Source organism: Molossus molossus, unplaced genomic scaffold, assembly GCF_014108415.1.
Source record: "Molossus molossus isolate mMolMol1 unplaced genomic scaffold, mMolMol1.p scaffold_m16_p_1, whole genome shotgun sequence".
Classification (NCBI taxonomy): domain Eukaryota; kingdom Metazoa; phylum Chordata; class Mammalia; order Chiroptera; family Molossidae; genus Molossus; species Molossus molossus.
In genome coordinates, this window is record NW_023425344.1 from 185,230,332 (window position 1) to 185,256,599 (window position 26,268).

General features: G+C 36.5%; 1 long non-coding RNA gene across 1 annotated transcript; it reads right to left on the reverse strand.

The window, feature by feature from the left end:
• Positions 1-373: 373 nt before the first annotated feature.
• LOC118615123 lies at positions 374-25,196 on the reverse strand. The gene is made up of 5 exons (XR_004956393.1): positions 25,083-25,196; positions 23,733-23,859; positions 22,113-22,341; positions 7,266-7,431; positions 374-744 (listed from the first exon to the last, which is right to left on the reverse strand). It is a non-coding gene; the product is annotated as an uncharacterized LOC118615123 (long non-coding RNA).
• Positions 25,197-26,268: the final 1,072 nt, after the last annotated feature.

Sequence of the window (26,268 nt, forward strand, 5' to 3'; positions counted from 1 at the left end):
ACAACAGTTCCGTTAGCAGTTCTTGAAGTACTGGTTTGGAGGTAGTAAATTTCTTTAGACTTTTGTCTGCAAAGCTCTTTATTTCACCTTCAATTTTGAAAGACAGTGTTACTGGATAGAGAAATATTGGATTCAGATCCCTGCTTTTCATTAATTTGTATACTTCATGCCACTCCCTGTGGGCTGCAGTGTTTCTACTGAGAAGTCTTTTATTTTTTTCATAGCTTCTACCTCCTTTTTCATGCTGATGTTGTTTCCACTGATTTCTTTATAATTTTCATTAAGTAGCTTGTAATTCTCACTAAGTTGTTTGAGCACCCCTAAAACCACTACTTTTAATTCTTTATCTGACAAACTACTTGCTTCCATTTCACTTACTTCCTTTTTTGGCAATTCCTCCTTTTCTTTTATCTGGGATTTGTTTCTTATCTCAACACTTTAGCAGCCTGGTAGTTCAGGGCCAGGTGAGGTGCACTGGGACGCATTGGCAGGTCGGTGTGTATAAGATAAAACATCTACACTTCCCAGTCTTGGTGGGGTGGCCTTTTTGTTGCACCCAGTGGAGTGGTCTCCTTGATCTTCTGAGCTGGGTGCTCTAGGAATGACCCTTGTATGGGTTATGTAGGCTCTCCTGTTGAATTTGGGTCTTGATTGCTGTTGTTTTTTTGTGGGTGGGTTCAGCCTTCATGGTTGTTGACTGTGCGTCTCAATCTCGACCCTCTTATGCCAACTGTTATATAGGAGCTGACAGGACAAAACAAGGCAAAATCAGACCAAATCAAAAACAACCTGAAAAAAATATTAGCAACAACAATGATAAAAGCAACCCCATCAACAAAACTATTAAAAGACAAACAAACAAACAGAAAATACACACACACACACACACACACACACACACACACACACACAATACTAGAAGGCACAAAACCAAAAGAATTAGAAGAGGAAAAAAAATAAGAATATGAAAGCAAAGAAGACAGATCAGAAATAGGGTACATATAAAAAATAAAAGGTAGAAAATAATGAATGAAATAATACTTTTAGAAAGTAATAATGCTAAATAAAATAAAATATAAAATGGGAAAAGAAAACAATAAAATTGAATTAAAGATTAAAATTTAAAAACAACCACCAACACAACAAAAAACCTTGGATTTTCTATTTGTGTAGCTCACTGGATTTTGCTCCAATGTTGTTGGATCTGGCCCCTTGGTATATGAGTCCCTGTCCTCTTGGGCAGTTCTGTGGTTCAGGCCAGTGTAAATTGTTATCCCTGCCTGGCGTTGGGCCACCTGGCTGAAGCCCTCCAGGGCCGGACCCCAAGTAGTCTGGTGGGAAGGGCTTCCCTAGCCCAGAGGCTGGGTCTGCTTTGGGGCTCACCACTTGAATATATTTTTTTCTGGGCTGCTTTCCCTTCCCCTTGGGTCTGGAGTATCAGGTTCAGTCAGGATGGTTTAAACAGATTTGCGTTGGGATGTGCCTGTAGCTTGTAGGAGGGGTAAGCAGTTGCTTCCTGTCCTTCCAATGCCTCAGCTCTGCCTGGGTTGCTGGCACACCCTTGTCACCACCTCAAGCACAGAAGAATAGAAAGAAAAAAAAGGAGAAAAAAACGGCCTTGCCTGGCTTTCTAGTCTTTCAACATTGCCGACTCTTGGTGGACAGGGCTTTTGCCCAGTCTCCCACTCAGACAGATGTCTGAGTGCCCAGTGCCACCAGGCCCAGCTGCTGGGGTGCTGATTTACAGTCCAGAGCTGTTCCACAGGTGGGGGAAGGGATGCCTCCTCTTCTCTTGAGGTGGGGAGGATTGTGCCTCTTTCCCCTGGCCCTCTGGCTAGCCCCCATCCAAGTTCTTTCAACACGTCTAGGCCACCCCTTACAGCATGATGCCACTGCATATTTTATATTCATTTCCATGTTCTGCTTCTCACAACTAGATTTCCAGCCTAGTTCTCCTTCTGACCCCCCGAATGTAATACCTATTTGCCAATGTACATCACTTTTGGATTATCCCACTGATACTAAAAACTTAATTTTCCCCTTGATTTTTACATTTTCTTTTTTCTCTGTCATCGAATCCTTCCACCAAATACCCCATTACCTAGCCAAAATATAAGCATGAACATCTCCTTCTATGTCATCCTGTGCATCTCATAAGCAAAGTTCTATATCATTTTATATCCTTTATGTTTTGATTAATCCATTGCATTCATCATGCCATTATCATAAATGGGTTCCACATCATTCTTTGACCAGATTTCTGTAACAGCCTCCTAACTGGTATCTCTTTTCCCTTGCAGCCCCATCATCAATTCCCCAGACAGTGTACAAAGTGATTTTTCTAAAATGTTAATCAGATCATGGTCCTCCTCTGTTTGAAACTTAATGGTTTCCAAGTTCTTATGGTAGGTTCATATATGACATACAAAGCCTCAAAACCACCGTGTTTCATCTTTATCATACCTGTTCTTCATATCATGTGCCCTGACTATCCTAAACTATTTCTACTTTTGGACATGTCCTGTCCTCTCTTGTATCTCTATTACTGCATCTCGGTCTATTTCCTCCCCTTTGCAAATGTTTATATCTTCCTCATGGACTTGCTTTCTGTTTTCCCCAGGAAAAGTTATAAATTATATGCTCCTCTTAAAGACTTCCAGATCCTGGTTATTTGCTCCTGGTAGACTTTAATACACCATTTTTATGTGTACTTAAGACAGTCCCCTTTAAACTATACAAGACATGGATTTATCTTTGAATATCCCACCTAACTCCTTCACTACTTAGCACATTCTAGGCAATCCATATTTGTGGAATGACTGAAAACATAAATAAATATTAAATTATTTCGAATCCACATTTGACTTTTATATCTTCTTCCTCTGAATGTTCCTACTCATTTCTGTACCCATTTTGTTATTTACTTTATTGTACCTAGTATTTGCTATTTGTGAAATGAACCTACTGTCACTAATATCAACTCTGTGAGTAAGTCCTATCCCAGAAGAAGGCAATTCCACTGAGTGGTGTGAATTGTTGCAAATGGATCTTTCCCCAATCTATGTCAGAATTAATGCAATTCCACGGGGAAGGCAAAAGGTCAAGAACTGATCACACATTACTGATACAGTGTCTGCTAATGTTTCTCTAGATTTAAATCTGTAGATGAATGCCACCTTGTTATTAATATTCTTAAGAAGATGTGGGGGGAGGGAAACTTTAGTACAATCTTGTCTGAGAATCCAATGAAAATAAAATCTATATAAAGCATTTTTATAAAACCACACATGGCAGAATGAATACTGGAGATGTCTGCAATTGCTCTTTTGTTTGTATAATGCATTTCTGTTTAAGTACATACACCTGAAATTTGAAAAGTCAGGTTTTATTAATGAAAGAGATGGAAATGCAGGCCTAATGAAGAGTGACCTGATGTGCATTGGAAATGACTGGTTAGATACACAGAAAAGAACTTGTTTCACACATGCAATCTATTTTGAAGATAACTATGGTTCCTCAAAGCAGCAATTTTCAACCAGTGCACCACAAGAATTTTTAAAACATGCAGTACCTGACTATTTAGTTAGGGACACTGACCTCTTTTCTCTTAGGTTTTCAAAATAGAAAATGACAACAGCCAACACAACAATAACCATTGGGTTCGAATGAATCAAAATCATATCTGTTATTTTGTCAGATCAGCAAAAAATATACTTTTTGGTGTGCCTCAGAATTTTAGTACATAATTTGTTTATGTGTGCTAGGAGATATAATAAGTTGAAAATTGCTGTTTGAGGTATTATACAGGAATACTGAGGGTTAGCCTAAGATAATGAGTTAGTCATTAAGCATCCAAATCTATAAACTGGATATAATAGAAGACTAGTTAAATTATATTTTAAAGAACCAGAAAGAAATTGGCCGTAAAAGAAAAAAAAAAAAAAGCAACTGCTTTTCTTCGGTGTATTGCCTATTTCACCAACGTTTCCCTTAATCACACTTACGGTATGAATGCTACAAAAAAAAATCTCAAATGGAGCCCCTTTAGAAAAATAATTTGAAGTGATATGCTCTCTGGCTATAAAATATGATTTTGATCTTAGAGAAGCAAGGATTCAGGAGTCAGGATGAAAACAAACAGGAAAAATGTTGAACTGGAGGATTATAGTGCATTGGACAAACCATAAATAGTATTTATGATAATGATAAATACTATGATATATATGTATTTTATATTTTACAATTATTTTCTATTAGCCTGAGGGATTTTTTAAAGTAAACAGTGGGACTCCTTTCTATCATTCAGTTCAGTCTAGTCAAGAAATAAGTGACTCAATAAATGTTAATATAGCGAAAGAAGTTAATATATTTACAATCTGATCTAAAGGAAAACAGGGATAACTTTGACCCATTCCTAATGGCATTAACCCAAATTTATTCTTTCAAACGAAGATCTCATAATATCAATTGCATAGCTGATGCAAGAGACTGGCCAGATGCAAGACCAAACAAGCATAGAAATATGTAAGTTTTGAGTAACTGGATGAATAGTGGATTCTACTTTTTATTTAGTATCAAGTAGATTTCTCATGCTTAAATCAATCTCAATGGTAAGCACAATAATGCAATGAAATAATGCAAGATATACATTGGCAGAGTTAGTCCCAGACTTTGCATACTGTTGCATGGCCCTGCTGTAGGCTCTATAGCTAAGAGAGAAAAAATATCCTTTCCTCAAACAATAGTGATCAAAAAGACTATAGTGTGCATCTCTTTTCTCAATTTTTGTTTATTGGTTATTGCCTATCTCTTATGGACCAAATATTCCCATTCTTTAAACTTTATTATTGTAAAGCTCTGAAAAATTAATATCACTACACAAAAATGATACATTTGGTCACAGCATTATATACCTTTATTTTTTATTATTTTTTTCCATTTATTGATTTTAGAGAGAAAGAAAGTGAGAGGGAGAGAGAGAGAGAAATATCGATGAGAGAGAACATCGATTGGCTGCCTCCTGCATGCCCCCCACTGGGGACGGGCCCACAATCTGGGCATGTGCCCTGACTGGGAATCGAACCGGCAACCACTTGGTGCATGGGTCGACACTCAACCACTGAGCCACACTGGCTGGACAGCATTATGTATATATACACCTTTATAAAGTGCTGAATATGTCAGATATTGATCAACTGAAAACATATCCCCAGCACAATAATGACACTGTGAAGGCTAGTAATTCAAGCAACATTTTTGTCATTTAAGCTTCTAAATTCTACCATACAGGAAAACAAAGCATATTCTCTATACAATGTCCGAGGGAAATCATTCAGATTGCCCTTTCCCCTTGAATCAGGGAAAATACTATCGAGCACTTCACTGATAATGGAAATCACTTCCATTGACCTCACTTCTGTGACCTCTTAGTCCTCATTTTTCCCTAGTAACAGCACCCAGGGTACTTTCTGAAAAATGAGTCTTATTGGATTTGGAGGACAAAAGAGCAGCTGTATGACAAAACCCTATAACCGATTTGTATATAAAGTGTAATGTATATATAAAGATGGTAATAGGAGAAAGAATTCATTGTACTTAGGCCATTTTCAAAGTTCACAACTTGTAAAAATAAATGAAATTAATCTTTCAAGACACAAAAATAATCCCAAGGCCTTTGGCATTGCTTGTATAATACAGAGACAAAAATGATGTAGGACGAGAAAATTTACCTATTATTTATTGTTGTGTGCCTATAATATGCTAGGTTAGGCAACAGACTTATGATGTCTCATTTTAATATAACAGCAACATACAACAGATACTGTTATTCTTATTTTAGACCCATAGAAATGGGGCACAGAAAGGTTAGATGATATTCCCAATGTCATGCGACTTATAATTGATGAAGTCAAGGCTCAAATTCATATTTTCTTTACATTAAGGTGCGTGCTCTTTGTACTATGTAACACAGCCAAACCCTGAGATTGGTTATGTCTACAGAGGCCGATAAAGTCATTCAGCACTTACATTAGGCTGTTCTCTAGCTCGTTTCAGTAACTTCTTTTTTAAGTCATTTATAACCAAAGGAGACAAAGTGCTGCCCATGTGTTTCTATTTTCTATGTGGAATAGCTTCTGTGTTTTATTTCAAGTGAGATTACTTTTTAAGTTTGACTATTGATTTTCTTTAAAGGCAAAGAAAACCATCAGACCAATTTTTCTTTCCAGAGAGTGAGTCTTGGAGGGGACACAGAGATGGCACTGTACATAGACCATATCAAAGGGGACACATAAAAGTTGGTATTTTCTTTTTATTACTTGAGAAAAGTGCATAGCGGCAATTAAAGTGCCTGAGTCTCTGGGCTCAAATCTATTTGTTGTGGCTGATAATGAGCACAATGAGAAGATGTGCTGTATTCCAAGAGTGATAACCTTTAAAGTGAAAAAAAAAAAAAAAAAAAAAAAAGAATACAGGTATTCTCCGGGTTTTTAAAGTTCATGTTCAACTGCTTCACTTTTACAAAAGACCTACATTAGTAGTTGCTTCGCTAACCAAACGAAATCCAAAGAGGATTTTCATTTTTATGAAAAAAGTAAAAAGCGAAAATAGCATTGTGTTTGTTTTGCGATGAGCCAGTACAGAGGCAGCACAAACCCATGTAGTCAGAGCGGCACCGGCAAGCTCTTTCCCCAGGAACTACACTCGGCATCAAACCTCCACAGCTTTGAAGTGTGTCTGTGAGCATCTCTGCTTTACCTTGATTTATTTTGTGCTTCCAGTAGCAAGATGTGTCCTAAGGTATCATAAAAGCATAAGGGAGCTAATAATACTGTTACGCTTAGTGTAAAATGGAACATAATTAAGCATATTTAGGGTGACTTGGTAGGTTGTTTTGGGGGTCAGAGAATGCTCCCATTTGTTATACTAATTGCATCTTCGCTCTATGCCATTTGGGCTTGCACAAGATTTCATAGGAACGCTTTACTTTCTACGAGCCAGGGAAAAGGCAGGCAGCAAGTTCCTCTGGAGTTACAGGGGATGTACAAGTTCCATTATTTGCTTATAGGATTCGGGCTATCCCTTCCCCCCTCACCCCAACACTTTGAAACTATTTTCAGCTTTACACATATATTTCATTTGGCCTCCTGGGTGGTTGTCAGCAGGACATTCATCTTTTTCATGGATTCTCTTTAAACGGAGTCAAAAAGATCACATAAAGGGCTATTGGATATTTCCAGACCATATGAAAGGAATAAAATACATACTATGCAATGATGATGTATGTTTCAATCTTCTTTTACACATTAGCTACGATCTTGAAAAGTTGCCTTTAAAGTGTTTATTTCCACAATTGGGTAAAAGGAAATCTTTATGTGGTCAATCCTCTGAACTCCATGCTGCGTGCCATCCTCCTCCGTGGCTGAGCGGGACCTGCGCAGGAAAGCGGGGTTACTGCGGGCGTGGACAGAGCTGGCTGGGAGAGGACCGCTAACCTGAAACACGCTCTCTCTGAGCTCCTGCTTACCACACGCTTGCAAAGATGGCCACTCCTTCATGAAGAAGGCGTCAGACGACTGTCGGACCTCGTGTAAACACAACCACCAAGCATTTTTAAGCAGAAATGTGTCGTCCTCACTGCCAGCTTTGCGTCTCCCTTGCACTCGATTCTCAGTCGTGTCTGCCCACGAGAATTACTGGGGGAGACTTTAAAGACCCTGCGCTCCAGGCCACACTCAGAACAGCTCAATCAGAATCTCTGGGGAGGGAATCCAGGTATCTGTATTTTTTGGGCTCCTGAGGTGATTCCAATGAGCAGCCGAGACTGAGAACCACTGAGAACCACTGAGCCGAGCCTCAATTGTCACCAGCTCCAAGGTTAACATGTTTTCTGGTGCACATTTCGAGAAACCTGGGCCCATGTAGTTCAGTTTTAGTACCATAGTCTATTAAAAACAACAACAAAACCAGATGAATAGCCAGAAGTCATTAAAAAGAAATTTCAGATTTTAGGCATATATCTAAAAGACATTAAAGCAAATTTTAAAATATAGTTTCTAAAAACATTGTTACAACACACCTCCTATCTTCTATCTACTCCCTGACACTCCAAAACCGTTTCAGCTGCATTTTCAAACACTCAACAAAGTCGCCCCTTCAACTATCCGTCTTTCTGGTTTTCTGTCTTCTTTCTGTCCCTCTCCTCTTCATTACCGATCATTTTTTTCTGCTTAGTGTTTCATCGCGCAGATTGACAAAACCAGCAAAAAGAAATCCTTCTTTCTTTCTGTTGGGGAGGGGGCGTTACAAAATGAAAGAACTGCCCTGGCCAGTTTGGCTCAGCGGTTAGAGCGTCCGCCTGCGGTCCGGAGAGACCCGGGTTCGGTTCCCGCTAAGGGCACGTACTTCGGTTGCAGTTTGTCCCCGGCCCTGGTTGGTCGTGCGGGTGGCAGCCACTCGATGTGTCCCTTCACATCGATGTTTCTCTCTCTCTCTCCCTTCCTCTCTCTCCCTCCCACTCTATCTGTCCAAAAAATGGAAAAATATCCTCGGGTGAGGATAAAAAAAAAAAAAAAAAAAAAAGAACAGAACAAAATGAAAGAACTTGGGCTGACCATTCTAGGTTAGTTCGGTGACTTGGAGCGAGAGACGACTGTTAACACTCCCACGTTGTCATTGCTGGTGTTTCCTCAATATTTAATCCTTTCCCTTCAAGACGTAAGATGTGTAATTCTGTTCCCTAAGAGAATCCTTACATTTCAAAGTCCTAGACCTATTTTGATCTTTTGTGAGATAAGGAAAAGGGTACATAGAGGTAATGAGTAATTAGGTGTACTTCTTAGGCCCTAGCTAAAGCAAGAATAGGCCTTTTTAAAAAAAATAAAATAAACTTTTAACAAAGTTTTTGGAATAATTTTAGATTTAACAAAAGATTTGCAGAGTTAGTACAGAGTTCCTGTATATCCTTCATCCACTTTCTCCCACTGATGTACCCAACTGAGGCTGGAGCATTCCTACCACCTAAACTCTTGACCTTCTTCAGGTTTTAGCGGTTTTCCGCTGAGAAACTGCCTGCATGGCAGACTCCCCCACAAAAGAGCCATAATGACAGTGACAGTGTGACCATAGGAACAAGTCTAATCCACCACCATGGATTAGAAAAATCTAGTCAACTAGCTAGCCACAGAAAATTCTTCACCCTTAATATTATATTAATATTTCTTTCTCTTTTGAAATATGACTAAATTGTTTCCTTGTCCTCTTATATAGACAATAAGAATTGACAAATGGACCTGAAGACCAGTTAGAAAGTCTCCCTATTTCCAAAACTCCCACCTTAATAGATTGCTTGCCAGTTCATGATGATCTTAATTTTCCTCTTTTTATTCTATAAAACTTATTATTCTTTCTAAAACTTTTGAATCCCTGATGCAATGAAAATATTGGCAGATGTATTTTCTTGCCATGAGTTTATGAATGGATAGCATTTGTTAATTTTATCTCGCACTCGGTTTTGTCTTGGGAACCATTGGGCATTTTTGTTTTTATGTTGCTTGGAGTTTGCTTTGTTTCTGACATCTGTGGACTGACATTTTCATCGGTGATAAAAAAAAAATGTTATTACTTGTGCACAGTTTCTCACATTATTTTCTTGCCTCTTTCCTGGATATTAATTAAACATGAATTATACCACTAATTGTTTTTCAGCAGGTCTTGGATGCTTTTTTTTCTTTTTATCCTGTGCTTCAGTTTCTATGCCAGTCTGCTTCAGAGTACTTCCAATAAATTCCTTATTTCAGATTCTAAAATTTTTATCTCTACAATGTGTTTCATTTTAAAGCTTCCATTTTTCTTCCTAAACTCGTCCATTTACATGCTATACACTATTTTTCTGCTATTTGTTAAGCTTTCATATGAGTGATGTAAAGTCCTGTTATGTTAAACATTTGAATCATTTCTGGGATTCTTTTTATTGTCTTTCTTTTTTTCTTGATTAAAGGTCATGTTTTTCTCATTTGCATGTCTTTAAAATGTAGACTGTATATTGGACAGTACGACAGATTCACTGCAGAGTGTCTACTTGATCATGTCGTCTTGCTTTAGAGCATGCTGACTTCTGTTCTGGAAGGTAGCGATATGAGAAGAGGACCTTCCTGGTGTTGCTGAAGCTTAGTTTCAGGATTATTTTGGTTTTGCCCTTTATTCTTCCCCGTAGCCCTTTCTCTACAGCCCTTACTCTAATCATCGCATACTCTTTCTGGAGCATAAACTGAATGCCAGGGTTGTTCAGAAAATGATTTCTTCTCTAGTAGGATTTGCACTCTGATATACCTCAGCCGTGTGTGCATCTTCTCAAATCTCTCCCACTTGAAGCCCTGTGGAAGCTGCCATTTGCTAGAATGCAGGGACTCTTGCCCTGCAATTGCATAGCTTAGGGTTTGAACAGGGATCCAAGGGAAACCCCAATACAGATGTTAGGAGCTCTTTAATTTCTAATAACTGTATCCTGCAAATTTCAATGGCTTTTTCAGACCTGAATTCCAGTTTCTTCCTTTAACTATGTCATATTGCTTTGGCTCAATGCAATCAGTGTCTTTCCTTGGACTCCACCACTCTGCTCCATGGTTCAGAGCTCACTTCCAGGCAGAAAGCAAGGTTAAATGCTGACAAACAACTTTAGCTTTCTATCTCTTATGTATAGCAGTACTGATTTTTCTGCTATGCAAGATAAAAAAAAGTAGTATATTAAATTTTTCTAGTTTCATACCTCTGTATAGTATGAGAAAAAACTCCAATACCAATAATGGCTGAAATTAGAATTTTCTTTCTTTACATTTTAGTGCCACATTATTTTGTGTATATGTGTTATGGTGTTATAATTGTTTCATTGTTTTTTTTTTATCCTCACCCGAGGACATTTTTCCATTTTTTGTTCAGATAGAGTGGGAGGGATAGAGAGGAAGAGAAAGAGAGAGAGAAACATCGACGTGAAAGGGACACATCAAGTGCCTGCCACCGCATGACCAACCAGGGCCAGGGACAAACTGCAACTGAGGTACGCGCCCTTATTGGGAACTGAACCTGGGTCTTTCTGAACGGCAGGCCCATGCTCTAACCACTGAGCCAAACAGGCCAGGGCTGTTTCATTATTTTTTATGTAATATCCATAGAAAGGATCTTTATTTATCTCATGTAGTTGTATTCTCTCAAATTCTACTTTATCTGAAATTAACATTAAAAAATATGTTAATATTTCTCTGTATGCATAGGTTTATTTAAATGTCAATTGAGCTTTATAACATTTTCTTGAAATAAAACTATCATTGTTGATTCTATTTAATTATTCAATCTTTTTGCATGTGAAGAACCACAATTTTTATGTTTGTTCTTTTTTAGTATCTTAACTGTTATCTTCTCTCATTATTTTTTGAATCTTGGAATATTTTTAATGACTAAACATTTCAATATTGTGATTTGCATAGATATTTTTTCCTTTTCTAATTTGCTCCAAAATGAATTCTAATTTGGTTTTGAAATTTGGCTATTGCTATAGCATTATATTCTTATAAACTTTCTTCTTTTCTTCCTTTTCCTTCATTTTAGATTTTTCTTTTAAACTCTCTGCCCTATTTTTTATTATTTTAAAAATATTTTTTCTTTATTGATTTTAGAGAGAGAAGGGAGAGGAGAGAGAGAGATAGAATGAGAGAGTACATCAATTGGCTGCCTCCTGCATGCCACCGACTGGGGATTGGGCCCACAACCGGGGCACATGCCCTGACTGGGAATCAAACCAGCGACCTCTTGGTACATGGGTCGATGCTCAGCAACTGAGCCACACAAGCTGGGCTGCCCTATTTTTTAGAAGCCGCATCTTCTTGAGCTCAAAAGATAATACAGATGATTAAAAGAAAACTTATTCCCATCATTTCTAATTTGAATATTATTCCTAAAGTGTATTTTCTCTGTGAGTTTGTAAAATGTTTCTTTGTATGGGAGGTGAAATAATTTTCACATATCGCATTGGTTTTTGATTCTCACTTTACTTCTATATCAGCCTCCTAAGGCAGCAGCAACAGTAGCAGCGGCAAAATGATAGCAGCACAACTGGGCAAAGGGCCTACAAATCGGAGAGAGGATACTTGTTTTCTATGACCAGAAACTGTGGTGCTGAGAGCAAGGAGGGAATCCACATTGGCTTATTTCTCTGTGTGTACGATTGTTTTTTGGCCTTATAAGTAGACACAGTAGCAGATATTTTGTAAACGAGTGAGAAAACTCAAGCACAGTAAGACCAAGAAGTGGGGTCCTGGGAGCTGGAGACTGTCAAGAAAATCACAGAGAGGAGAGATCGCAGGAAAGAGACACTATGATGCTGTATTATCACCTGGGGCCACCCTAAGCAGGCATAGCTGTTTCATACGCATGTTTCTGACTAAACAGCATAGCAAAGGCTTTGAGAACGGTAACAGCTTGCACATGACCACCCAGACCCCAGACTACCAAAGGAGGCACCTGTGGCATGGATGTAAATAATACAGCAAACATTTGGAAAACTGAATTGCTAGAGCATGGGTGAGAACCTGTGGGTTAAACCCAACTGTACGGATTTCCAGCTAAAATCAGACATTCTCCTTGGCAATTAATTGACATCAAGAATGTTATGACATAATATTCAAATGTACACAACAAGAACTGGGAAAATCTTATTGACTCTCCAAAGAAGAGACAACCTTGTCTCTTGCAACCTTGATACTTGCAACACCTTGACATGACCTAGGTGTTGCAAGTATCAGACAAAGACGCTACAGCAGCTACTGTAATTATGCATAAGAAGTAAAGATGAATGTTCCTGAAATGAATAGAAAGAGAAAAAGTCTCCACAGGGAAATAAATGATATAAGAAAATATAAATTTTAACTGAAAAAATGAAATAACTGATATAAAAAATTCACTGGATGGACCCAATAGTAAAATGAAAATGACAGAGGAAAGGGTCAGTGAACTTGAACTTGTATATGGATTGATATTAATTATCCAGTCTGAACAATAAAAAGAAGAAAATATTGTAGAAAATGTGACCAGAAATTTTGGTGTCTATTAAACAATGAAATATCTAACATTTATGTTATTAGAGTTCCAAAAAGTAAAGAGAGAGAGACTGTGGGAACAAATAAATATATAAGAAAATAATAGCTGAAACTTCTTAAATTTTGGTAAAAGATGAATAGTTTTACAGATTAAAGAAATCCATTGAACTTTAGATTTAAAAAACTATGTCTAGATATATCATAATTTAAATATTCAAAAGCAAAGACAAATAAAAAAACCTTGAGAACCCAGAGAAAAATGGCACGTTATTCATAGTAAAATAACACAAAGGACAGATTTCTTATCAGGAACAACAGAAATCAGAACAGAGTGGAAACTTGAAACTTTGGGGATGTAGGAAATAAAATAGGAATTAAATATTTTAATAAGTAAAGTTAACTTTTGTTAAAATATGTGTCTGGTTAGAAGCAAAAAGATATAACATTGTCTTGTGAGATAGATAGAAATTACTATAATAAAACTACTATATGAAACTACTATAACCCTGGCTAGTTTGGCTCAGCGGTTGAGCGTCAGCCTGCGGACCAGAAAGTCCCGAGTTCAGTTCACGCTAGGGGCACGTACCACCAAAAAAACAATCAAAAAAACTACTATAATATAACAGGGGGAGGGTAAAGATTATTGCCATTTATACAGTGGTACATTTTCTACATTGCGTTTGAAGTTATAAAGTACTACTAGATTGTACATTTAATTTCTATAACAACAAATAAAAAGGTAATAAAGAAGATAATAGTCAAAATTACCATGGTAAAATGGAATATTAAAATGAAATACTACAGATATTTATTGAACATAAAAGAAGATAGAAAAGGAGGGATAGTAGAATAAAAATGAAAGGAAACAAACAAAAAGTAAATAATATAATTATATCCTAAATAAAAACATGTCAATCACAATATTAAATATAAATTATCTAATCACATCAAAAGATAGATTATGGCCCTGGCAGGTATGGCTCAGCAGTAAGAGCATTGCCCTTGGACCAGAGAAGCCCAGGTTCAGTTCCCACTAAGTGCACGTGCCTCGGTTGCAGTTTGTCCCAGCCCCAGTTGGGGTTGTGTGTGTGGCAACCAATTGATGTGTCTCTCTCACATCGATGTTTCTCTCTCTCTCTCTCTCTCTCTCTCTCTCTCTCTCTTCCCCTTTCTCTCTCTCTCCCTCCAGCCCTATCTGAAGATTAAGGTAAAAACATCCTCAGGTGTGGATTAAAAAATAAAATTAAATTAAAAAAGATAGATTATGTAAGTGGTTTTAAAAATAAACAACACAAGAGCCAACCGTGTGTTGTCCACAATAAATATGTTTGAAGAATAATCACAAAAGTAGGTGGAAACTAAAAGAATGGCAAAGATGTAGCACACAAATGTTGACCCAATTCTTTTTTTCTTTATTTTTATTGCTGACTCTATTACAAATGTCCCCACTCCCCCCAATTTCGCCCACCTCCCTCCAGCCCATTGCCCCACTTTACTCCGGCCATCACCACACTTTGTCTGTGGCCATGTGCCCTGCATATATGTTCTTTGGCCAATCCTGTCACCTTCTTACAGACCCAGTTATTTTATGTAATACCTTTTCTTTAGCCCTGGTAATTTTCCTTGCTCTGAATAAATTCCTTCTGTATGAAGAACTCCCTTTAACATTTTTTTTATGGGTTAACTGGCAGCAAAATCTTTTCAATAACTTTGTAAAAGTAATTTTTTTCAATTTTAAAAGATATTTTTGGGGGGGTATAGTATGTTCTGTTGATAGTTTTTCTTTGTCCTGCAGCATTTTGAATAAGTCCCTCCAATATCCTCGGGCTGTGTAGTTTCCGATGAGAAGTCTGCTATATTCTTATGTCCGTTCCTCTGTGTGTAATGTATTCTTACTCTCTCAAGATCTTTGTCTTTGTTTTTTAGCAATCAGATTATGATATGCTTACGTACTTTGTTTTGTTTGTATTCATCCTATGTAGTGTTCTTTGAGATTTTACATCTACATTTACAAAATACCTTCATAGTAACATCTAGATTACTGTTTGATTGAATAACTTGGTACTATAATCTAGCCAAATTGACACAAAGAACTATTATAGTACCCATTTGATACTTTACCCATCTTTCCAACTGGAACATTTAGCATATTAAACTTAGATATTTTAAATTTCCTGTATTAAAGTTCTAAATTTTGGGTTGTTTTTTTTTTTAACATGTTTGATTTTTTTAGAGAGAGAGAAGAAGGGAGAGGGAGAGAGAGAGTTTGAAACATTGATGTGACAAAGAAACATTGATCTGCCTCCTACACACCCCCTACAGGGGATCAAGCCAAGTCCGCAACCTGGGCATGTCCCTGACCAGGAATCAAACCAGCACCCTCTTTCTTGGTGCATGGGACTATGCTCAATCTACTGAATGATATGGGCCAGGCCAAAACTTTGTCTTATCTGAGTTTAGTTCTGTTGATTTTTTTTTTTTTTTTTTTGGACAGTATATTGTTTTCAATTTTCTCTTTTTGTGTCCTCCGTAATTTTTTTTTTTTAAAGTTGGGCATCTTCTGTCAGGTCTTAGAGAATAAAATAGACAGAGATAAATAGTTGTATTTATTGGATTGGAAATGGGCTGACTTTCTGTTAAGCTAGTATGGGGACTGAGTCAAACTAGTATGGGGATTGAATTAAACAAGTCAGGGGTTGGTATGATCATGTTTAGGATTTTGTTGTTACTATGATTCCCTTCAGTGTAACACAGGGTTCAAATTCTACTGGTATTACCTCATTTTTAGGGTAGCAGTTAGTTTGTCAATGGTTTTATTTCATTATCTGCTCATCCTCATCTTTAGGTACCGTGCCTCAGCCTGCAATTCTCTCTACATGCTCTTGGCCTAAGCCTACTAAAAATTGCTGTCTTGTAACTTGATGCTTCTTAGCCTGGTATTGAGGTGCAAGAAAGGGGTATCTACTCTTATTCTGATTAGTCTAAGTCTCAGGGAGGCACCAGGTCCCTGGTTCTTGGGGGTGGGTCATTCTCAGTGGCTGTATCTCATCTTCAGCTGCAGTACACCTCTATTGGTTTGAGACCAGCAAGCATTCCTACCCTTCCCACAGGATAGAGGATCTTATTCTGTTCTTTATCAGTAGCTATTTTTTTTCCCCATTGGTTTCCTAAGGGTTACAGGTTTTTTGTTGTTTTTGTTTGTTTGTTTGATCTTTGTCTTTCCTTAGACCATTAAAACTCTTGTCTTACAGGAGAGGTGTGGGAGGGAGGGGGAGAATCTGGGTGTGGTTTTGTATTTTCTCTATAATGGTTGCTCTTGCTCTCCCAGGCCTGCACCTTGAAGAAGGCTCTCCTAGGCTATTGACAAACTTTTATATGAACACCAACTGAGGAGAATGGCTTGTGAGTAGGTCTGAAAATACTGAATTCTCACCAAGTAGTTATACCCCAGATATTCTATATTATCCAACTAGTCCATACTTAGCCTTTACCAGCTTGTTGAAAAATTTAACTGGATTCTACTGATGGGCCCGGAAACATCTGACTCAGGTAAACAAGTCCTCTGTTCAGCCTTTCCTTGTAACTCCCTGTATTTCTTTAGATTTCAGGTTAGTCCGTGGCTCTCGGTTCTCTGACAGGGTCAAGAAATCCTTTGGCATTGCAGGGAGATTCAAACTATTCAAGACCCACCCTGGCTAGTTTGACTCAATGGTTATAGGGTTCGCCCATGGACCAAAGAGTCATGGGTTCAATTCCAGTCAAGGATATGTACCTTCGTTGCAGTTTGATTCCCGGTGCGGGGGGCAAGCAATTGACGTGTCTCTCCCATTCTATCTAAAAATCGATGGAAAAATGTCTTTGGGAGATTTCAAAACACACACACACACACACACACACACACACACACACACACTATTCAAGCCCCTTGTGAAACTGCCTGGAACCCCTTACCCTGGCCCCACTCCCTAACCCCAAGAAAAATCTCTAGCTAGTCTCTTTTCCTTGCCCTCACAACCTTTTCTGGATATTCTTGGGAGGCCTACTTTGTTGTTCCAGAAGAAACCTCAATTATGTAACTAATAAACTTTTTATACCTCCAAGGTATGTGCATGTGTGCATGTGTGCTGTGCACATGCGTGTGTATGTGTGTGATGTCATCAGTCTTAACATCCAAACCAAATTTGGGGTGTAGGTCCATCCTGATATTTCAGAGTGGCCACAACAGCTAATTTTCTCATCTATTGAAGCTAGCATTGTTGGCAGGAGTTTTGGAATATATTCAAGGAGGTCATGTTATATGTATGCAAATATTCTTGCTTAGACTATGAACATGTAGAAATATTTATTTAAAGAAACTGAAGTAACATTTTACCAATTCACTCTTGTTCTTGTAAATTTCTGATCTGGTGACTCAGAGATGATTAAGGTGAGGCATGCCATCCTTATTTTTAACTGTGTGTGAAGACTTTATAATCATATACTGATCGTATCAGAGCTAGTCTCAGGAGGAAGTAGATGGAACTTTCAAGATAATATGAGGAGAGCTTAATAAAAGGTATATTTGCAAATTAATAGGCCATCAGTAAAAAAAAAAAAAAAAGAGTTCCATACCGGGCTTGTAGGCTAGAGGTCAATATCATTCTTAGACCTGAAGGGTAAAGAGAAGGAGGTAACCACAGTATGAGGAGAGAGGGCTGGTCAGAGAACATTAGAAGCTGAGATTGTGAATGGAGCACATAACCAGCATAAGATAACCATGTAGGGAGGGAGCCCAGAAAACAAATATGCTGATATCACTCTCTCCCTATCATCTCCTGCATGTGGCCCTCCCTTTATTCTCCTCAACAAAACCCATCTGAAAGCCAGAAGAAAAAGATCCCAATAATGCCATCCTTATAGGTCAGCACTGGGCTGGGTAAGAATGAAGAGAAGAGATCTGAAGTGGCAAAGGAAAGATGTCCAGACACAGGATTTTCTCTATGCATAAAGAAGTAATAAAGTAATACTATAAATCTATTCTCAAAATTATTGTTATTCTTCCTTTCATTTTTATTTTATTTATTTTAGTCCTCATCTGAGGATACATTTTTACTGATTTTAGAGAGGAGGATGGGACGGGGCAGAAAGAGAAACACCCATCTATTGCCTCCCATATGCACCCTACCAGGGATCAAACCCTCAGTCCAGGCATGTGCCCTGACCGGGAATAAAACCGGCAAACTTTCAACGCATGGAGCAATGTTCCTGCCAACTGAGCCTCTCCGACCAGGGACCTGTTCTTTCTTTTACCAGAAAAATATATCCTTTGGTTTTATTATATTTACAGAAGTGATAATGCTTTTCATGTCCCTAACAAGTTCTGTAAAATTTCCTGTACTAATTAATTCTAAACATTTTTATGTGCATCAAGTGTCTAGTCTCTTTAGCTGCTGCTACTAAGAATAAGCATCCCCTTAACACATGGAGCGAATGAAAATAACTCTGAGGTTTTCTCATTACATCTTAAGATATGGCTTTGTTTTTCCCTTTAATTTTAAACTTTGGGTACTTATGTTCATACTACACTATAAGAGATATAATGCTTTTGATTCAACCCATGACTAGACTAAGAGCAATTTCATTGTTTCTGCAATGATTTTATAACATTAAAATATTAGTAAGGATACATGTTTGAAATAATCCAGAACACAGTTTATATTTTTCCCTTTGCTAGTTAACACTAGTCAATTATTTTATATTAAAAACCAAAACACCTGTAAATGAACACAGACTAGACTAGAAACCAGTATGCTTATGCAATGAAGAGAACATGATTGATTGTGTTAATTATTTTTCTGTAAAAGAAAGGCTTTATTTTCACTAAGTACCTTTGCAAATATTTTCAGGAGTAAAATAAGGCAGCCTTAGCTTATGTTTCTAATCTTTAGAAATTCACCCAGATTCTCTTCAATAGAAAAGTCAGTGTCTTATATTCTGATATTCTCTGATGTATCATGGTGTGTCCTGGCAAATGAAGGTTCTACTTGACGGCTGGTAGAAAAAAAGTTCTTTTTTCCTATTTCTTCCATCTCAATGAGGTGACACTAAATTGCAAGATAAGTATGAAACAACAGGAAATGAGAAGACTCCTGGTGTTTATTTTATATAAGTAGTCATGATAATTGAAATAGTTTTACATTAGTGTAAAATTATGGTTAAAAACAACAAATTTTTAGAAAGAATACATATGTTTGAAAAAAGTTTTATTTCCTTTCCCAAAATCTGGTTTTATCATGGTTGTTTATAGTCATTTGGTTGATCAATAAAAGACATATAACAGAAAAAATAAATATTGGAAATTCACATTTCAGAAGAATAATTACCTAATTTCACAGACTTAACCATCTAAAAGCAAATAAAGGCATGGATGAGTACTTGGAATTAGCCGAGTAATTATAAATATGTACAATAAAATATTACAGGTTTTTTTCAGGAATGCCACTATTTTTCTATCATATATTCATTTATTCACTAAAGGCTAAATTTAAGTAAATTACATATTAAAGTTAGCTTTAGCAACTAAATATAAAACTTCTGCTAGTAGCAAAAAAAATATCTATAATTCAGTAGCCTTTCATTAGAAAAATAGGCAGAAGTGGGAACATAGAAAATGGAGAAGGCATGTCCTAAACAGACAGAAGAGCTATTTAGGAATTCTGGTTGATTTTTTCCCCAAAAGAATGCAGTACTAGTGTTATAAATTTTTCAGATGTTTTCAGATAAATTGGAAATATCCTTATCACTAATTTAAAATATTTAAAAGCACTGTCAACTCAACAAAATATGTTCTGATTTGGCTAGAAGGTTGACATTGCTTTACATAAAGTTTTAGAAAAAATAGATGATACTAAAGTGCATATATACATTTTCCTTTCATTTGAAATATACTCTAGGATTTTGTGGTGTTGCTGTATCATTTGAGAGCATCAATTGTTAAAGTGATAGATTAAAATAATAGGTGATTTGAACGTATTGTCTGTGTTGATTAAAGACAGAGTTTAATGTATAATAGAAAAAATAAAAAAGGAAATACTATTTCAAATGACTCACCATGTGCTAATTACTGTGGGAACTTAGATATGATATTTTCTTTAACTTTCACAAAACTAGGTGTCATTAGCTCCATTAAAGGTTGAGAAAAATGAAATATAGTATCTCTTTTAAAATAGCACACAACTTTTAAGTCATAAACCCAGGTTTCTCTGCCTCTAGTACTTTTACCCCCAATATAACTGACTGCCAGCTTAGCACTTAATACAAACCATATTCTTTTGTTGTTGTTAATCCTCACCCGAGGATATTTTTCTATTGCTCTTTAGATAGAATGGAAGGGAGGGAGGGAGACAGAGAGAGACACACCTACGTGAAAGAAACACATTAATTGGTTGCCTCTTGCGTGACCCCGAACTTGGTAGAGATCAAACATGCAACCCAGGTATGTGCCCTTGACCGGGAATCGACCCTTCAGTGCGTGGGCCAATGCTTTAACCACCGAGCCAAACCAGCCAGGGCAAACCATGTTCTTATGGGTTAACAGAACACTGTGTGTTTTAAATTTAGGGAACATTTCTATAGATGAAACTTTACTTGGGCTTTGAATATGGTAAGAATAGTTAATGGGCATAAATAAACAGCACAACTATTACACCAAAGATAACTAAGGTAAACAATCCAGTTCCTCTTTGGGCAGCAAATTTGTCAATGAGGAGCTGTGATTTATGTAGCGAAAACTATGGAGAAGGCATTATACAATTTGATCCCAGACAACTGTGGTGTGTGGGAACCATCCTGGGCTTTGGAGGTTGAAGAATCAGGTTCGAGAAAAGTACTTCTGCCTCACCAAAAGACACGGTGTCCTCTCTGAACCTGTCTCCTCTTAGAAAAATGGGAATGATACCCATTTCATAGGACAACTGTAAGAATGTTTTAATGCTATTTAAATATAATATCTTTAAGTGCTAGTTCTTGCTGCCTGTGTAGATACAATTGTATGATTATAGAAATGTTTTACAATTTATTTTGCTTAATATATGCCTTCATTTTTTAAATTACTACATGCAGTAAAATAACAACAATAACAACAATAAAAAAGAAAGAAACAATTAGAAACCCACAAAAAATACTCCTATTGCATAATAAAATGTTTAAGAAAGAGCCAAAATGGGCTATAATACACTTCCCCATGACAAGGATTTTGTTAAAGCGAGACTTTAAGATAATTTAAATGACTCCATTGCACATTTCCATTAGATGAGGCTCTCCTTGAACACTGACAGATATTGTAATGCTCATTACTATCCAAACCCAGACTCTACTAGTCTCACACTGCATACGCTCGTGTCCATACCCGAGGGTGGGAGACAGCGCTTGTGTGTGTGTGTGTGTGTGTGTGTGTGTGTATAAAGCCTCATTATCAAATTTTTTGAAGACCTATAATTCAGAACTACCAAATTGCCTAACTCTAACATTTAAAATTCATTTCCCCCATTACTCAAAAGACACCCGGATATACTACCAGTGGTAAGAGTTCAAATGATGAGACTTATACAATATCATCATAGTGAACAAGAATTTCTCCTTCCATTGGAAGGAATCCTATAGTGAAAAGAGCCTGAGCTTTTATCTTCTTAGGATGAATATTTCTGAGAGATCAAATATGCTTTGTTTCCCAGAATAACTAAAGACATATATTTTCACATCTTTTAGGCAGTATCAGCAGGCTACAACACCTTTTATCTTGTTAAACATTCTGAAATATATGCTTACTATTACCCTCATATGCATTTATTTATTATTTCCCATAATTTTACTACATAGACGCATCAAAATGTTTTACAAAGATTTTTCAGAGAAGCAAAAAAAGAAAATCACGGATGAATTTAAATCACTTTGCAAGAAATGTCTTATGTTTGAAACAGAAATACAGTAATTAGGTCACCTGAGGAAAGAGTGTTTGAAAAATAATTATCTTTTATAAAGACTTACCATTTGCAGTCTTATTCAAACTCCACGTGTAGTAGTTCCCCCAAACGGTAGTGATTGCATGCAAAGATGAAACGAGAATCATTTTTTAAACTGTAACTTGCTCTTAGGGCATTATGTGTGGAGCCAGCTTCACGTTGTGCAAGCTGGGCAGTTGCAAAGGACCCCATGCTTCAGGGCCCTGTACTTGGTTCAATGCTCGGCTGATGCTGTCTTAAAATTCTTCACAATTCTGTACAAAAGGCATCATATTTTCATTTTTCACTGAGCTTTGCAAATTATTTAGCTGAACTTAAATGGTAAGTGAGTTTTTGTTGATTCCCCTATCAACCAGCAATACAGTCCTCTTTCACAGGGCCTGTCTCTTTCTCACATTAACGGAACCACTGACATTCAAAAAAACATGCCAAAAAATGAAAACTGACAACACACAATCCTGTACTGCTTCTTAAAATTATTAAAGATTTCAAAGACATTTTCAGCCCTGGCCGGTTTTGCTCAGTGGTTAGAGCGTCAGCCTGCAGACCCAAGAGTCCCTGGTTCGGTTCCCGCTAAGGGCACGTACCTCAGTTGCAGTTTGTCTCTGGCCCTGGTTGGGGTCGTGTGGGTGGCAACCACTCGATGTGTCTCTCTCACATCGATGTTTCTCTCTCTTTCCTCCCTCTCTCCCTCCAGCTCTATCTGAGGATAAATGCAAAAATGTCCTCGGGTGAGGATAAAAAATAAATAAAATAAAAGACATTTTCAATTTCCTACTAATACTGAAGTAGAAATAATCTGATGACTCTCTTAGACCATTTGTAGGATCCCATCAAACCTTATGTTAAATTGAGAGATAGGTATATGATCAGAGAATAAGAGTTTATTGAAATTATTGAATTCACTACTATATAAGTGCATTATTTAATTTTTTTCATATATATACACATGTCTTATTATATAATCAGATTTTATTGTGAATTGTTTATATATATCAGATGCACCAGGAATATTTATTAATGCTGCAGAATTATGGGCCTTGTCCCCTGAATTTTTAATTCAGTAGCTAGGGGATGGCAAGAACAGTAGTCTATATGTTTAGTAATTGCCCCAAGTAAATTTAACCCTGGATGAAATTAACCATTTTCTATTCTGCTTTGTTTACTTAATGATATAACATTTTTCTATGTATTAACATGGTATTCAAAACTGTTTTAAAGGCAGTTTAATATTCCATCATGTGGCAATGCTATAATTTATTAAGTTGTTATTGTATATACTATATCTGGAGTATTAAAATAATCAATTAAATAAAAACTTCTGTAAACTGTAAGATAATCAAATGAGTAGCAGAATAAAGAATAAATATGCAGAATTACTGTTCTTCATTTAGACATAGTATAATCATCTATTAATGGATAAAATGAAATGAAAAGTAATAAAAGTATATAGTACATAGGAATAAACATCAAAACAGCTGTCCAATTTATAAAAATATCATTCAAAATGAAAAATGCTCCACCACTAGCATATACACATTGATATGAGAGAAGGCACTTACCTCTGTGGAATTATTCCCCCAAACCCATAACCACACAGTCTAATAATGAAGAAACACCAATTGAGGGACCTTGTGCAAAATACCTGAGCATGTCCTGTGTGAATCCACCGGAAGAGGACTCTTGGAAGCTTGTGCCTGAATTCCTCTGAATTTCATAATGTACTTTTTCACTTCATTGATTTTGCTTTATGTCCTTCCATTGTAATAAATCTAGGTGTGAGTACAAAAACATAAAAAATATTGTCAAGGCCATGCAAAAAAAGGAAAAACTGAGAATTCTGAATTCTAACTCTGAATTCTCTCTTTTGTTTCACTGATTCGCCTTTAAACCAATGCCATACCCTCTTGATTATTTTAGTTCTATAAAAATAATGGAGTTCAAATAATATGAGTCTTTAAATTTTATTGTTCTATTTCAGAGTTGTTTTGGCAAGGGGTTTTTCATTTCCACTAAAAGTATTCATCAGCTTGTCAATTTTTACAAAACATCCTGCTGATTTTGCCTGGAATTGCATTAAATTTACTTATCAGTTTAATATATTGAAACTTCTCATTAATTGTCATAAGATTCCATATATTTAGATGCTCTTTAAATTCTTTTTTCTTTATTGGTTTTTAGAGAGAGAGGAAGGGAGAGGGAGAAAGAGATAGAAACATCAACTGGCTGCCTCCTGCATGTCCCCCCTGGGGATCTGGTCCATAACCTGGGCATGTGCCCTGACAGGGAATCAAACCAGTGACCTCTTGGTGCATGGGTCAGTGCTTAACCAGAGTCACACCGGCCAGGCTAGATCCTCTTTAATTTCAATCAACAAAGTTTCATATTTTTTAATGTATGTATCTTCTGTATCTTTTCCTCAAATGTATCCCATAGTAGTTCATATTTTTATGCTCTGATAAATGGTCCTGTTTTTATATTTTCAATTCCCTATTATTTGTTACTAGTATAAAATAATGCAATTGATTGTTGTCTATTGGGCATAAATCTTTTGAACTTTGATAAATGAATTTATTAGTTTTAGTAGCTTCTCCATTCACTCCTGCCTAAAACTGTGGGATATTCTACACAGAAATGAAGTTATTTCTAAATAAAGAAAGTTTTACTTATTTCTTTCTAATCTTTATGCTGTTTTCACCTTCCTTACTGTTCTGACTACAACCTCAGAGACAATGATAGTATAAGTGGTGATAATGGGCACCCTTGGCTTGTTCCTGATCTCAGTAGGAAAGAATTAAGTCTTTATATTAAGTATTATGTTGATGTAGATTGTTAGTAGATGTCCTTTATAACATCGAGGAAATTCCTATAGATCTGTGCAAGGTCTGAAATTTTACTATACTTCCAAGCTAACAAGTTAGCCTGCCACAGTTTAATGGCTACTGGCAGAAGGCAGAAGACTTCTAACTCAAAGAAAAAAATATTTTTAACTCACGTTGTCAGCTACTGCTGAAGAACCAGCCCATTCTTGCAGTAGTTGTTGATCCCTAAATGAGGTAAAGAGGGTCAAGTTATACATGCATACTCAGTGATGTAAAGAGGGTCAAGCTATATCTGAACACTGAGTGTGTTATATTACTGAAGAACTCTGATGTTAGGGGACTCAAATAATCTATAATAGGCAGAAAGTATGTCTGGCATGTGCCCAGAGATAGACATTATCTTTACTAAACATGTAAGGGTGTGCACCGTTTATTCTGAAGGGAGACACTTTCTCAATTTTTCAAGCCTATTGCTCTACAAATATTCTTTAAAAAGATAGTGCAAAATAAAAGTACTATCAATACCTTGCTTGTAAGACATACAAAAATACAAGAGAGCTAATGACAATGTTCTCCCAACCATTTCCTTCTATTCATGTTGAGTTCTGAACATAAATGAATGTTTGATTTTGTTAAATGCTTTTTAATATCGACAATAAATATATGGCTTTTAATCTTCATTATGATAATATAGTGTATTTTGTTTATTTATTTTTAGAAGTTAAAAAAACTTCCAATCTTGGGTTAAACACCTCTTGGTCATGATGAAAAATTCTTTCTTATATGTTGATTGACTTAGTTTGCTATACTTTGAAAATTTTAGCATCAATGTTGATGAGGCAGATAGGTGTCATTCCCTATTCTTTTGATGTGTTGCTAGTTTCATTAGATTCCTACCGGTCTCATAAATGAGCTAGAAAATTATCCCTTCTCTATTTCTGAATAAGTTTGCATAGGGCTGGTATTATTACTTTCTTTATTTTGACAGAATTCACCAATGAAGCCCTTTTGGCCATTTTTTAAAGGATGGTATTAAAAAGCTTCAACGACTTTGCTTGATAGAAATCTACTCAATTTTTCTACTTAAAAAAATTAATTTAGGTAACTTGTGTCTTTCTAGGAATATATTTCATCTAAGTTATGTAATATGTTGAAATAAAGTTGTTTATAACATTCCCTTCAAATCTACTAATATTGACAGAGCTTTTTTTATAGGTGTCCCTCTTTAATTGCTGATGGTAATTTTTGCATTCTCTTCTCTTCCTTGATCTAACTAGCTAAAAGATTGTCAAATTTTATTGATCATTTATAGAGACAACTTTTCATTCATTTTCCTTAAATCTTTTGTTTTCTATTTTA